The 16,710-nt window shown below is 41.1% G+C and overlaps 1 protein-coding gene across 2 annotated transcripts in view; it reads right to left on the reverse strand.

The window, feature by feature from the left end:
• The window catches only part of LOC124594509 (nuclear receptor-binding protein homolog), a 423,006-nt gene that overhangs the window by 48,240 nt on the left and 358,056 nt on the right, over positions 1–16,710 (reverse strand). The gene's annotated exons all lie outside the window — the stretch shown is intronic.

A 16,710-nucleotide genomic window follows, 5' to 3' on the forward strand; every position in this document is an offset into this window, starting at 1 on the left:
ATATAAATACTGATAGAATTTTCTAATAACTATAGTATGTTGACCAAGTAGAAACTATTGAACTTATATCTGACAGACATCAGACCACGGTTTCCATAGCTCTCACAGCAACTAAATTGAATGATGCTATACTAGCTTTAACTTTCTACACATCCAAATACATGTCTCATAATCTTCCTGGTTTTCGAAGGTATGCGTACTAAATTGCGTAAGGCTTCTGGATAGGAAATGAAAAATTAAAATGAGAAGTCATTAACCCAGGATTCCACCACTTCAAGGAAAAAACTTGTTTAATAATGTCATATACCGTTTTTGAGCATAAAATAACAGATTTATGCTAATGGCTACATTTTATTACATAATCTATGACATCATCAAAAATGATCTTACTAAAAATTCAGTAATCACAGTATAATTAACATGCAATCAGATACTAAGTTACATGACATTAATTTTGAAATCAAATTCAAGAGTATTATGAGCAGATAAAATACATACATGATAAAGGATAAGATAGTCATCTTCAACTAATATTTGGGGATTTAAATGTCAAAGTTGGAATCAAGAACGCTGAAGTTCTATAGCTTTCCTTGGAATCAACAGGAGAAATGAAAGAGGCAAAAGGATAGTTCAGTTTGCTGAAGAGCATAATTTTTTCATCATGAACAATGATTGTAAGAAACACCATAAAAATGGACATTAAGTCCATATCACGAGTCTCTGTATGAAATAAATTTTATTATTGCAAACTAAAACAAAATAATCAAAGATATTTCAGTTTTAAAACCAACTGAATACTGGTGATGACCATAGACTGGTAAGAGTGAAAGTGTGCACAAGTATCCAGCAAGAAAGAAGGAAACCAATACTAGTTTTCAAAAAAAGCAACTATCAACACGGATAAATTAAATGTAAAAGAATGAATTACAGCGGACTCTTCAGATGAGGTTGGAACAGTCAGCAGAAAAAAAACTAACAAAAATGAACACGACAACTCGGGGAAAAATAACTGGGGGATCAATGAAAGGTACTACACAACCGGGCAAATTAACAGCTGAAATCAGGGCAGTTGAAGTAATTAGTGAAGCAAATGAATATGAAATGCCACTACGCGTAGCTTTGACAGATTCTGAAAGGGCTTTTGATTTTGTCAGCTGCAATGCAGTTATACAGGCACTGACCGAACAACATATGGAAACAAGATACATATATTATGAGCAACTATAATAACTTGATGGCTTCTATCAGCATAGTATAACATACAAGAAAATTTTTCATTGGAAGAGGAGTAAAACAGAGTGACCCTATATCCCCAAAGAATTCACAGCAGTCCTTGAGACGGCTATGTTCAAAACTAATTGGAAAGAAAGGGGAATTAGAATAACTGGAAAAAACTCATGAACTTTACACTTGCAGATGTTACAGTAATCCTAGCTAACAATACGACAGAATATCAATCCTGTATAAAGGATTTATCAAGTAGTGAAAAAATGGGATTCACAATAAACCTGTCAAAAAGAATTCTCTAAAAAGCTGCAACAAACATATATGCCTATGACAGTCGGCTGATATCCAAGGAGACCTAAAATCTGACATTTTGCACCAAATCATGCTACTCTGGAGGGCTTATGAGAGGAATGCAGCTTGTTTTTAAATCCAATATGCCAACAAACTTAAAAGAAGATTGTTTTTGAACAGTGTGTTCTGCCTGTACTAACATATGACACTGAAACTTTGATTTTAAATGAGTTTCTCAAAACAAAACTTCAGACATCTCAGAGAGCTGTGACAAGATCACTCCTTGATCTCATTAAGAAAGTTAGGAAAAGAAATGAGTTCAGGATATTGTGGAAAGGGTAAAGGCTCTAAAAGGGAAATAATTTAGACATGCTGCACAAAAAAGGACAGAAAAAGGACGAAGGTAGTACTATAGTGGACTAACACACAAAGTCTACAACACATGGCCTGACCACTTGGATAAAGAACCGAACAAATGTGCAGGTTTGAACAGGCAGAGGACAAGAGGAAACGGAGACATGGAAACAAAGATTGAAATTTTTTTTCTTAGCTTTAGATGATGATGATGATGATGATTAGTGTTTTAGGGCGCACAACTGCGAGGTTATCAGCGCCCGTTCTTAGCTTTAGACTGAAGTGGCTACACACCTTGTAAATGCTGAATTAATTGAATAATATAAAGACGACACTGTATCCTGAGGCATGTTACAATTCAGTTATCACAATTGTAATTTTCTCCTGACTAACTTTTTTCACTTTGCTGTTTCTCACATTCTTTAAAATTTCTGTTCATTTTTAATGTAATCTATGCATTACAGTTTAGTATTCAGGATTTTGAAGTTTTTTTCAGTTTCCATACATCACTTTATTCCAATCTTTTTCACTGCACACTGAGTCAATCTTTACACACCGGAAACTGTTCTCTTCTAATACTTTCATTTTTACTGGCTCTTCCATTCAGTTTTTAAGATGTGTACCACTGTGGCGAGTTTCATATTCATTTTCCACCATTTTTGCCACAATATCTAATGAACTTTGAAACTTGTATGTCACATTTTTATTTTAAATTATGTCCACATGAAATGAGTGCTGCAATTTTTTTGTATGTTTTACTGCTGGATGGAAAAGAAGAAGAAGAAAAATCAGCTTTTGCACTGTGGGCAACTTACTGCCTTCTCCGATGAGCATTACTTTAACCAAATTTTCAATTCAGTCACTAATCCTAACCACCTGTTCCTACACAATCGCACTACACAAGCACTGACTTACTCATGTTTGTTGGATGGCTGGACGGATTGATAAGAGTTAAAGGGAACGAACTATGAGGCTTCTGTGTGTCAAGCTAGGAATAGTAATGAAAGAGGAAGGACCCAAAAGAAAAATCCCAGTGGACTCTATTGTATTTGAGAGTCAAGAAAGCCAAAAGGTAGACTCAGGAAGAAGTGAGAGAGGGGTAAAAACGAGAAGGTGGGCGAGTTGCCCTGCCGGGAAAGCAGATGGAGGCTCCCGGGACATGTTATGCGACTGGAGAGACACCCTCTGCATCCGACTACTGCTTCCACACATTTCATTACAATAAGAGAACTAGCTACATGGACAATATTGAATCTAAGGAAAGCAAACAATGATGACTAGTCAAGTCAACCATCAACGGATGTAACTAAAGATGATTTAAAAAGGTGGAAAAAGCAAGAGCCAGGCCCTACCATTGAGCAAGGGCAGTCATGGGCCCCTCAGATCATACCCTACAATGAGGTACTCCTCCAGTCCCTCAAGCAGCCAACGAGGCTAATATGCCCTATGTCACAGAAAGGAACAAAAACCATCTGATAGGAGCAGACGTAACATGTCAGAAGTTCAATGTTTCGCCGCAAGGTGGCCAAATTAGGGAAGTCCAGTAGGATATGGGCCACCATGAGACAACAGTGGGGTGGCTCCTCATGCTGGAGTATGTAGCCATAGGTCAGCCAAGTGTGGCCAATACAAAGCTAACAGAGGACAGTCAGTTCTCTGTAAGAACATTAAGGGAAGACTGCCAAAGGGTCATGGTGTCCTCTAAGGTTCACAGTTTATTTGGAGAAACCAGGGCACATCCAGTCCTCCAACAATCATTGGTGTAGAGTTTCCTGAAGGTCGGGTTCTGGTATCTCCGTCTCCAAAGTCGGCATCCTGATAGCCAACTTGGCCAACAAGTGATCCTGTTCATTTTATGGGATCCCAACATGACCTGATGTCCATACAAAGATGGCCAACTGACCAGCATGGTGAAGGTCATACAGTAGGTCCTGAATAGTCACCCAACTGGTGTCGAGGGTAGCACTTTCAAGAGCCTGAAGTCTATTGAAGAAGTCACTGCCAGTTAAGAATGACTCACCAGTGAAAGAACAAAGGTGGTTGAGGGCTTGAGCAATGGCCACCAATTCTGCAGTGAATACACTCCATCTGTTCAGCAAGGAGTATAGTTTACTCCATTTGCATGTGTGTACGCAAAAACCATTTTGTCCATCAACCGAGAGCCATCTGTGTACACCGCATCTGAGCATGGAATTGCATCATGGACGTCAAGGAACTGACAGTGAAGTACCATAGGGTCTATTGAGTCTTTCTGTCCAAATGGGCACATGCAATTTCTCCCTGACAAGAGGCGACAATGGAGAAACTGGAGTTCAGAGCAGAGACTTCTTTAGTGAACTTCAATCGTGATTCCAGACATTGGCCTCTGTTGTGAGAGATAGATTTCCCTACCAAGTAAAAGGTTACAGTAGTTCGGATGCTCAATGGGTTCGTGAATGTGTATTGCTTAGGTGAGCAGCAGTTGTTGATGCCTGATTTGTAGGGTAGGGACACCAGCCTCCAGGAGTAGACTGTTCACAGGGCTGGTCCGAAAGACACCTGTCGCAAGTCCAATCCCACAATGGTGCATCAGGTCCAGCATCCACAAAGCTGAAGGTAATGCTGAGCCATACACCAGGCTTCAATAATCAAGATGCTACAAGTTCACAGCTTTGTAGAGCCGCAGATGTGTAGAGAGCAGTCTGTATCCCAGCTGGTGTTACTGAGACAGCGAGGAATATTAGGTGTGACAAACAAGCATATTTGCAGATGGGGCAGTCGCATATACTGGGTATTGGAGACTAATTTTTAAAAAAAATTGGGGACGGACGGTACACTGCTGATGGAAGTGTATGACATGCCTTGGCAATGGAAAACCGGAAGCCATCGGTGAGAGCCCAGGACCATACTTTCGTATGGCATTCAACACCACCCACAGTTGAGGAGCAATAGTGCAAAACTCATCAGCATACAGGGAGGGTGACACTGTAGATCCCACAGCTGTAGCTAGACCATTTGATACCCAATACAAATATGGGACATAATTCTCTTGTATATTTGGGGGGGGGGGGGGGGGGAGGGGGGGGTTGGAGGTGGTGTCTTAAGCTGTATGCAAGTCATATACTGATCAGATCTTGGGAACGAGAAAAAACTGACCAAATGGCATACCCAAGAGAGACAAACTTGTCAGCAGTAGAATGGCCTTAGCAAAAATCACCCTGGGATGGAGCCAAAACACCACAAGATTGAAGGTACAAACACAGCTGTTGGCTCATCAGATATACGAGCAACGTGCAAAGAACATTAGCAAGGCTAACACGTTGACAGCTGTCCATCTCAAGAGGGTGTTTACCTGGTTTCAGCATTGGGATGACCACACTTTCTTGCCACTGAGACAAGAACTGGCCCTCTCTCCAGATACAGCTGAAATTGTCAAGGATGTGACATTGGCAATCCACTGACAAGCATTTGATCATATGGCTGTGGATGCAGTCTGGCCCTGGGGCTGTGTCAGGGCAGAGGGCTAGGGCACTGAGCAATTCCCACTCACTGAATGGAGCATTATAAGGTTTCAAGTGATGTGTAGTAAATGGTAAAGGGAGTCACTCTACCCACTATTTGAGGATACAAAATGCAGGCTGATAATTCTCAGATGCAGAGACTTAAGCATAATGAAAAGCAAAATATTTTGTAACAGCATCTGGATCAGTCTAGACATCATCATTCACAGAGATACCAGGTAAACCCATGGTTACTGATGTCCATAGAGGCGTTGAATCTTTGCCTAAATCTGCAAAGGAGGGATACATGGTCCAATGGTAGCAATATACCGCACCCATTGCCATTCCTGTCTTTTTATGAGGTGGAGGACCTGTGCATAGAGCTGTTTAAAGGCAGTGAGGTACTTTATCAATGGATATCGCTTACGGAGTTGGAGAGCCCGCTTGTGACCTCTAATTGCCATGGCAATTTTGCAGGTTCACTAAGGTACTGTCTTCTGAGACGAGGGCAGAGAGGGGAGAGATCCGAATGAAAAGAAGATTGTTGAGTCAGCTGCCAATAGAATGGCTGCAGTTATATTCTGGAAAACTGCATCAATACCTCCATGTGGTGAGGTGCAAGGCACAAAGACAGCCATAAAAGCAACCACATCAACATTGGGGAGATCCCACCTGGATGGACACCCAGACAAGTGATGCTGAGGGAGGGTCAAAACAATCAGAAAATGATCACTGTTGCACAGGTCATAAAAATGGACTCGTCAATGGATGGACAGGTGAACACAAGGGCTACAAATGGGAAGATCAATGGCTGTGTAAGACCCATATGCTTGAATGCTAGTGTGGAAACACTAGCATTCAAGAGACAAAGATTGACCTTTGCAAGCAAGTTTTTGACAGCTTTACTACGGGCAGTGGTTGTAGTTCCAACCCACAAAGGGTTGTGGGCACTGGATTCACCAAATATTAGGAAGGGAAGGGGAGCTGAGAAAACAGTACACAAAATGTGTTCTGGGCTATTTCATCATCAGGAGGGAGTTACATGTCACATATAATAAATTCCTGAGATGTCTTCACACAAACAGCCACAGGCTCTAAAGCCTTGTTGAGTGGCACATGTTTGCTGTAGAAACAGTCCACAACGTATGTGCAACCACCACTCAATGCCATTCCCTAGTTAGTGAGATCTTTAAAACAGCCCCTATAGCCATGGACGGTAAGGGCCCGGATTGTTGGGAAACAAGCTGAGTGGAGTGCAATGCAAAAAGTAAGGGAAGTGCACAAATGAATGTCACAGCTTACCCGCGTGGTGAAAAGAACGCTACTGTTCCAGTGGATGATTACGCTATCACTATCCTGCGGATGTTTGCAGGGACCAAGGTGGTGGGTCATACTTCACGGGCACTTACTGCTACTGGTTGTGAAAATAAACTGTCAATACACATTTGTGCCAAACCAGGGGGAATGGGAGGAGGTGGGATGGGGGGTAGGGTAGGGTAGGGTAGGGTAGGGTAGGGTAGGGTAGGGGAGGGGAGGGTGGGGGGGGGGGGAGGGTACAAAACCTTAGAGGCCATATGGAGCACAGCCATGGATACAGAGCCAGAACATGTGGGGGGTCTAGTGGGACGGGAACCATCAGAATCTCTTTCTTTTTGGACAACCTTTTGTTCTTAGATGACCTGGACTTCTAAGTACTTCTCTGCCTCAGATTCAGGGACAGAGGAGGAACTACGACCTGCAGCCTCTGGCTCCTGCTGCCACCACCTGGCACCTGGTTGCAGGTCAGCAGATAGCTGGGAAGGGAGTGTCCTGAGGGACACCTCCCTGGTAAGGGGTGCCAAATGAGAACATTGCTTCAACAGCTAGGGGCTGGGAACTGATGTCCCCGTTAGATAGGGAGTCAGCTCTCTCAAAGAGGAGGGTATGGGGGAATCCCAACAAGGGAAGGGAGTGAAGCCGAATTACCCCAATGGCAAGATATAGCAGACATAGAGGGCAATGGCACATCACTAAAGTGAACAGCAACATCGTAGCAGTAGCATACACCATTGTTGCACACGTAGAATGTAGGCAAGCGTATTTCTTCTTGACCTCTTCTGTGAGGTGGTCACGGATTTTTTATTCCTGAATTTTATTTTTGCTTTTGAAGACAATGCAGCCTGGCAGTGCTCCTCACAGTTGACACAGATGAGGAGAAGGGCACAAGGAGCGTTCGTGTGCAACTGACAGCCACATCCCGGTACACAATCATCTTGACCTTCTGTCAAGCAATAAGTCACCTTCGAAGGCCAAGATGAAGGCTACAGTATACACTCTGTTGTGTTTTGGCGCAGCTGGACACAGACAAAATGCACATCCTGTCACTCAAAAAGGGCATGCATCTCATCATCAATCTGTGAAAGGAAATCTTGGTGGAAAAAGATACCCTGTACCATATACAGACTTTTATGGGGGATTACAGTGACGGGAATATCAACCAGCTTGTAGCAAGCAAGCAAGCAGCACCCGTGACAGAAGCAGGTGGCCGTTTTAAGCATAATTGAGCCACTTCTCAGTTTTTGAAATCACTATCACTTTGGCAAACCTCCCCATGAGATGCTCTATGAAGAACAAAGACTTTGTAGTAAAAAAGAAATCCCTCTCTGTCCTGCAACAAAGCAAGTGTCTGAGCCCTATGTTCCTCCCATGGCGTATCCAGGGAAGAGATCATTTTGGGGTCATAGCTCTCCACATTGTAATGTGTCTTTGCTTCAGAAGAGACTGCTGGGACCATGCAACCACCAGTGGAAGAAAGTTGAATTCGTTTCATGTGTGAATCTTCCCTCACGTTCACACCCATTCCAAACGGAGGCTCTCCCCACAGGTACACCCAGCCACAGCAATGGTCAGTAAACTGTTACTTGTAAAGCCAATTCCCCAGCCTTGATGGGTGCTTACTCTGACTTGCATGGGGATTACTCTGACTTGCATGGGGAGTTTCCGGATAAGGCACCAACAGATCACTGCACGGTTAGAGGGCTGCCGCCACGTTGGTACTTTGATGAGCCTCCTCTCCCCCACATCAAATGGCAACCATGCTGGGTTTTTGATGTAGTACTGTTGCAAGAAAGAAGTGTGCAAAGAAACAAAGGTACAATGAATATAGACTGCACTGGGCGACCTGCACTTCTACAAAATTGAGGAACGAAGTATCAAGTCAGACCCAACAACAGGACCACATAATTAATAGTGAAAAGGAGTTTAAGAAAGCTTGAAGGTAAGAAAACAAATGTCCAAAACACAAAAGACCCAAGCACAATCAGCACCAAGAAAACCATCCAATGAAAAGGTAGAGTGGAAGAAAGAATATACACTTGCAGCACAGAAATGCAAGTAGTGCTATAAGGGCTCAGGCTCTGTGGTGGCAAGGAGACGTGAGCTCCATGTATGGACATTTGATGGTGTTACAAATTCCTTTTACTCTCTGGAAATTTCCTCTATCCCATCTCTGAGACCAAGATCCCAAGATCCTTGTCCTCTAACAACTGGAACAACATTATCAACCATCCTATGAGAAGGCTTGCTAAGCCAGTGAACTTACATTCTCACACCTGAGATTAGTAACACACACACACACACACACACACACACAAAAGTTTTTCATGACTCATGAAAGACACTACCCTAGAACATGCTCTCTGAAAAACTACTATTCATTAGCTAAAAATAACGAAGACTTCACATTTTACAGCAACTTCCTGACAACTCCACTACACATCTAGCAGCTTGGCAAAACATTAAGCTCTTTCCAAAGTCTATTACTTCAATCGACCTTCATCTTTACACCCTATACAGCTATTTTTAACCTGCTGACAGATCTCCATAAACTAATTCCAGCAGTCTCTTAACTTGCTGGCTCATCATGGCTGTTAACAGCACTTCCACAGAAACATCATCTGCTTTCATAGAGTAACAGTATCACCCTTCCAACATCCAAATGTTAATTGTATCCTCCACTACCTCCCTAACTTAGCTCTGTAGACCAATATCCCATTCCCAGCAATCTACTGGTATCAAATCTACCACCTCATTCCTAAACCTCATGGGAAACTACCTTCTGGTGGTACTTCTCCTTTGAACACAAACTCCATGAACATATAAGAAAATTGTCAGGAACTCCCATGCCACAAGTTTATCAGTGAACTAAAAGAAGCCTTCAAATCCACACAACACCTTGTCTCATTCACATTCATTGAAGACATCTTCACGATCTGGGCCCATGGCAGATAAGCTTCGTGCCTTACTCCAGAACCTGAACACACATTCCCTAACCTGGTCCTTCTGAATTTATTTGGTTACCTACCTTCATCTGCAATCAAGAAAAAGGAGTAATCTAAATGAGACAGTAATCTTATGCACCTCTACTTTTTAGGGCAGACAGTATGCTACCTAGTTAACCGCTAAACAGCATCCGCACAGAACTCTGGCTTTTGACACAAAAAATATTGTCACTTTCAATCAGTCACCAACTAGATATTCCCTTACCACTTTACAAGGAGAGGTCCCCTGTGGTGGAATCAACTTTATGCAACCTTCTATACAGTTATGTAGGTTAAGCTCCCACATGTCACACACTGCAACCATTCACCCTGGTGGGCCCTCGTTTGCAAATAACTGAGGAAAAAACTTCAAAATTTTGTGTGACACTCAATACCATTAAAAGAAGTTGCAATATATTGTCTGGCTGCATGATATAATGTATAGGATAATAGCTTCACAAACTTGCTGTTTGTGGTTTCGAATCTTGTGAGTTACAATACTTTTTTTTCTTTTATTTTAAAATCTTTATCGAAATGACTTTGATCATCAATTTTATTCAAGCAATTGATTTAAAAATAATTTTCTATTTCCATTCCTTTGTCACATAATTTTAATCATCCTATCAACTACTTCATTTGCTCTCATTTTTCTTCCTATCATTCTTTTCCCACTTGACATCTTTGTTCATGTGTTGTTAATTACTTTCATCTCTTAATTTTGATTTAATTTCTTTTGTTTTCTAATCCTGTTTTACTTTGTTCACATTACTGCCTCCATTATATGTATTTCTCATTTTGTTTCAAGTCCATTTTACTAATAAACCATTGTTTCATTTAAATATTCATCTGCTTATTCTGTCGATAGTGCAATAGGTATTCAGTTTAAGTTTTGAATGGTTGTATGGCGACTACCATGCAAAACAAATTGCACATTTGGTAATGAAAAACACATTTTCAGACAACTGTACAGTCAATATAAATAGATTACTCTGTCTCTTGTTTTTTTAACTGATGGATCAGAATTTTCAAATAATTTAATATCATAATAGACAAATGTAACTAAATTACATTTACAAAAATTCTGAGTGGAAAAAGAATTATATAAAGAAAAAACTGAAACCAACTAGAAAGTTCATACTGTGATTAAAATGATGCGACAAAAGAAGAGACATAAAAAATTAAATTTAAATCAATTAATTGAATAACAGTGGTGATCAGAGTCAATTTCAATATGTGTTTTAAAAAAAAAATATACTGCACCCGACAAGATAAGAACCCACAACCTCCTGTGGGTGAAGCTATTACCCTATCCTCTACACCATGCAACCATTGTATGAAGCAGAACTCTAATGTCTACATCTACATCATTACTCTGCAATTCACACTTTTAAGTGCCTGGCAGAGGGTTCATCAAACCATTTTCATACTACTTCCCTACCATTCCACTCTTGAATGGCGCATGGGAAAAAAGAACACCTAAATCTTTCTGTTCGAGCTCCGATTTATTTTATTAGGATGATCATTTCTCCCTACGTAGGTGGGTGTCAACAAAATATTTTTGCATTCAGAAGAGAAAGTTGGTGATTAAAATTTCGTAACTAGATCTCGCCGCAAAGAAAACCGTCTTTGTTTCTGTGACTGCCACCCCCAACTCGTGTATCATATCAGTGACACACTCACCCCTGTTGTGCGATAACACGAAATGAGCTGCCCTTCTTTGCACTTTTTCGATGTCCTCCGTCAATCTTACCTGGTGAGGATCCCACATGGTGCAGCAATATTCCAGCAGAGGACAGACAAGTGTAATGTACGCTGTCTCTTTAGTGGGTTTGTCGCATCTTTTAAGTGTTCTGCAAACAAAGCGCAGTGTTTGTTTCACCTTCCCCACAATGTTATCTATGTGGTCTTTCCAATTAAAGTTGCTGGTAGTTGTAATTCTTAGGTATTTAGTCAGATTGACAGCCCTTAGATTTGTGCGATTTATCGTATACTCAAAATTTATCCGATTTCTTTTAGTACCCATGTGAATGACCTCGCACTTTTCTTTGTTTAGTGCCAATTGCCACTTTTCGCACCATATAGAAATTCTCTCTAAATAATTTTATAATTGGAATTGATCGTCTGATGATTTTAGTAGACGGTAAATTACAGTGTCATCTGCAAACAATCTACAGGGGGGCTGCTCAGATTATCCCCTAGATCATTTATGTAAATCAGAAACAGCAGAGGGCCTATGACACTATCTTGCGGAATGCCAGATATCACTTCTGTTCCACTTGATGATTTACCGTCTATCACTACAAACTGTGACCTCTCGGAGGAAATCGCAAATCCAGTCACACAACTGAGATGATACTCCATATGCACAAAATTTGATTAATAGTAGCTTGTGAGGAACAGTATCAAAAGCCTTCTGGAAATCTAGGAATATGGAATCGATCTGAGAGCCCTTGTCGACAGTACTCATTTCCTCATGGGAATAACAAGCTAGCTGTGTTGCACAAGAACAATGTTTCCTGAATCCGTGTTGGTTATGTATCAATAAGTCATTTTCTTCACGGTGATTCATAATGTTTGAGTACAGTATATACTCCATAATCCTACTGCAAACTGCAGTGATATGGGTCTGTAATTCAATGGGTTACTCCTATTTCCTTTCTTGAATATTGGTGTTACCTGTGCTACTTTCCAGTCTTTAGGAACAGAACTTTCGTCAAGTGAGCGGTTGTGCATGATTGCTAAGAAAGGCGCTATTGTGTCTGCATACTCTGAAATGAACCTGATTGGTATACCATCTGGACTGGAAGACTTGGCTTTCTTAAGCAATTTGAGTTGTTTCGCAACACCTAAGATATTTACTTTTATGTCATTCATGCTAACAGCTGTTCTGGTTTCGAATTCCGGAATATTTACTTCCGTCTTCTTTCGTGAAGGAAGTGGCACCGTCATCGGTAACATTTCCATTGCTATCGTGCAGTGACCGTATCGACTGTTTTTGGACACTGGTGTACTTTACATACGACCAGAATCTCTTTGGGCTTTCTACCATATTTTGAGACAATGTTTCATTGTGGAAACTATTGAAAGCATCTTGCATTGACATCTGCACTAAATTTTGAGCTTCTGTGAAACTTAGCCAGTCTTGGGAATTTTGTGTTGTTCTGAATTTGGCATGCTTCTTTCATTGCTTCTGCAACAGTGTTCTGAGGTGTTTTGTGTACCATGGTGCATCAGTCCCGTCTGTTATTAACGTATGCCGTATGAATCTATCTATTGCTGTCAATACTGTATCTTTGAATTTGAGCCATATCTGGTCTACACTTACATAATTCGCCTGGAAGGAATGGAGACACTCTCTTAGGAAGGCATCACAAGAATTTTTATCTGCTCTTTTTAAATAGATCTATTCTGCGTTTATTTTTAGTGGTTTTGCTTGATATGGTTTTGAGCCTTGCTACAATGACCTTGTGTTCACTAATACCTGTATCCGTCATGACTCTCTCTATTAGATCAGGACTATCTGTGGCTAAGAGATGAAGTGTGTTTTTGCAACCATTTATGATTCGTCTGGGCACTTGAACTAACTGTTCAAAGTAATTCTCAGAGAAAGCATTTAGTATAATTTCGGAAGATGTTTTATGTCTACCACTGGCTTTGAACACTTATTTTCTCCAACAAATCGAGGGTAGATTGAAGTCTCCACCCATTCTAACTGTACGAGTGGGGTACTTATTTGTAATGAGATTCAAGTCTTCTTTCAACCGTTCAGCTATTATATCATCTGAGTCGAGGGGTCAGTAGGGGGAGTCAATTATTATTTTGGTATGGCTGTTGAGTATAACCTCTGCCCATAGTAATTCACAGGAACTATCTATTTCAACTTCACTACAAGATAAAGCACTACCAACAGACACAAACACACCACCAACTACTTTATTTAATCTATCCTTTCTGAACATGGTTTGCGCCTCTGTAAAAATTTCGGCAAAATTTATCTCCGGCATTAGCCAGCTTCTATTCCTATAATTATTTCAGTTTCAGTGCTTTCTATCAGCACTTGAAGCTCTGGTACTTTTCCAACACAGCTACGACAATTTACAACAACAATACCGACTGTTGCTTGGTCGATTCTCGTCATTTCTCTGCATTGTACCCTTTGAGATTGTAGCCCTTTTTGATCTTTCCCGGGACTGTCTAACCTAAAAAACCATCCAGTCCAGGTCACACAGCCACTGCTACCCTTGTAGCCATCTCTTGTGTGTAGTGGACACCTGGCCTATTTAGCGGAACCCAAAACCCCACCACCCTATGGCGCAAGTTGAGGAATCTGCAGCCTACACAGTTGCAGGACTGTCTGAGTCTCCGGTTCAGACCCTCCACTCAGCTCTGTACCAAAGGCCCGCAATCAGTCCTGTCAACAATGCTGCAGATGGTGAGCTCTGCTTTCATCTCACTAGCGAGACTAGCAGTCTTCACCAACTGCTGGAAACCAGAGAGAATCTCTTCCAATCCATAGTGACACATGTCATTAGTGCTGACATGAGCCACCACCTGCAGTTGGCTGCACCCTGTACCCTTCATGGCATCCGGAAGGACCCTTTCCACATCTTGGACGATTCCTCCGGTATGCACACAGAGTGCACATTGGCTTTCTTCCTGTCCTCAGCTCCATTATACCCTAAGGGGCTCCACTCCCAATAACAAGCAATCCCACCCTCTGCGCTTGTCTGGACCTCCCAGGAAGACCAGCCACTGCTGCAACAGGTGAGGCCACCCTTGCTGGCTCAGAAGTACTTTCAGCAGTGGGCAGTACTTCAAACCTGTTATGGAGGCGTAAGCGTACAGCCTTGCAGCCAGCTCCAACTTCCGCCTTCCGCCCAGGGGCTCGCATCCCCACCACGGTTCGCCTATCACTGTCGGGCAAATGACGACCGGCAGGGACGCCTGAATCCGAGGGTGCAGTGACATCAGAGATACCAGGCGATGCTACAGGTTCTAGAGGCGTCAAAGCGATCGTCTCACATGTCCCAATGTCACCGCGGCCCAGGGCAACAGCCTGCAGCCTTTCAACCACAGCCAACACAGCTTCCAGCTGTTTACGGATGGTGGCCAATTCCCCTTGAATCTGTACACAACAGGTGCAGTCCTTATCCATCCCTAACAATTTTTTCCCTCTCTTTTATCTCACAAGCTGTTCAAGACAGATGACTGACAACTACATGGATTTACACTATATGGGTACTAAAAAGCAATACTACAACTCTCAAATACTGTAATAGGCCTGAAATTTGTGAAATTAACTATGAAAGTAGTCAAAAACACACAAATAAATTAAGAATTAAACTATAAAACAAATAAGTGAGCTAAGAGTGTGACTTTCTGCTGGCTGCTGCTTATCAACCAGTGACAGGGAGCTCTCTGGGTCATTTGGTATACCACAAAATTCAGAATTTTTGATTTGGTCTATTACTTGTAAACAAGGGCCCACCAGCGTGGACAGTTTCCAGGTGCGATACCCAGGATCTTAATCCAAATCACTGTATATTTGGTTTAAAAAAATCAATCCCACTGCTGGAGAAGACCTCTCCATGTCAGTATCAATGATTTCTCAAAAACCTGAAGCACATATTTCACAAGATCTTCAGCCACTGTAATTCACGCTCTTAAATGACAATCTTGGGATCTTTTTCACATCTTTGTTTTCAGTTCTGCACAAAACATGTCATTCCCTTGCCAACACCACAAGTGTGAGACATCCACCACCATGGGCGTCACCAGAAATTTTTCCAGAGACAGAGAGAGAGAGAGAGAGAGAGAGAGAGAGAGAGAGAGAGAGAGAGAGAGAGAAGGAGGGAGCAGAACCTTACAATTCCCATTTTCTATATAAATGAGTTGGCCAGTTCCAATCCATTTCACCATCACCACCACCACAAGCAGGAATTTCTGATAATCTTAATTTCCCAGTTAAAAATCTCCTTCCACACATTTATTGCATCATCTAAATAAACACTATAAAGTGTGGGTCAAATCCTACACACCTGTCTAACTCCTTTGTTTGCAGTTATAGGCTGTATTAGAGTACAATTTATAGCTAAAATAACAGTCATGTGTTTGTAAATACTTAATTTATCAGGTGTAGTAGATATTCTGTTTTTCTCATAATTCTCCATAGTTTCTCTCTATAAATATTATTGAAAGCATTAATAAAAATCAATAAATGCTAAATAGGTTTCCCTATTATGATCTCTCTAGTTTTCAATTATTTGTTTCATTAAAAATACTCCATAGGCTGTTGACCTGCCCCTCCAAAATCCCATTTGTTCTTCCCTTATTGAACTCTCAGCTGTAATCGTAATGTCTTTTTTACTAGTCTTGAATAACATTTATATGTAGTGTGTATTAAGCCGATTCCTCTATAGTTCTTGCAAATGCTGCAGACTCCTTTTTTAAACCCAGTTATATTTCCTTTGATTCTGACCATGCTTCTTGAATAGCTCCATTTCTGCAGTAAATATTAAATAAATGTTCTCTCTTATATAGTAGAGTGCCTCCATATTTTAGAAGTTCGGCATTGTTACCATCCATACCAGTAGCATTTCTATTCTTTGTGGAGTTCAGGGCTTCTCTTAGTTCATCCATATATAAATTATCCAGACATCCTATTTTAATTTCCCCCTCTCTATTTTCTGCAGAGCACATTCGTTCATATAAAAAGTTCTTGTAGTTTTCATCCATTTTGCTTGTTAGATGTTATTTATTTGATCAACTTCTTTTTCCATTTGACAATGTTTTCATTGTTTTATTGTCTTCTATTATGCTTGCAAACCTATCCCAAGATTCTCACTGAGCTCATTTTACTGCTCAAACTTGCCACATTTCTCTAGTGTTTGTAAATCTTATGATTCTCCTCAGTCATTTCATTGAGATACTCAAGATAAGCATATTTATTTATTTAGTACTTTACCTATTTCTAGTGTCTAAATTTTTAATCCATTCTTCCTTCTTATCTTTTCCTTTTGCTAAAGCTTTTTCAGCTGCTTTCTTAACTGCAGTTTCTATAG

The sequence above is a fragment of the Schistocerca americana genome, chromosome 1, assembly GCF_021461395.2.
Source record: "Schistocerca americana isolate TAMUIC-IGC-003095 chromosome 1, iqSchAmer2.1, whole genome shotgun sequence".
In the NCBI taxonomy this organism is placed as follows: Eukaryota; Metazoa; Arthropoda; class Insecta; order Orthoptera; family Acrididae; genus Schistocerca; species Schistocerca americana.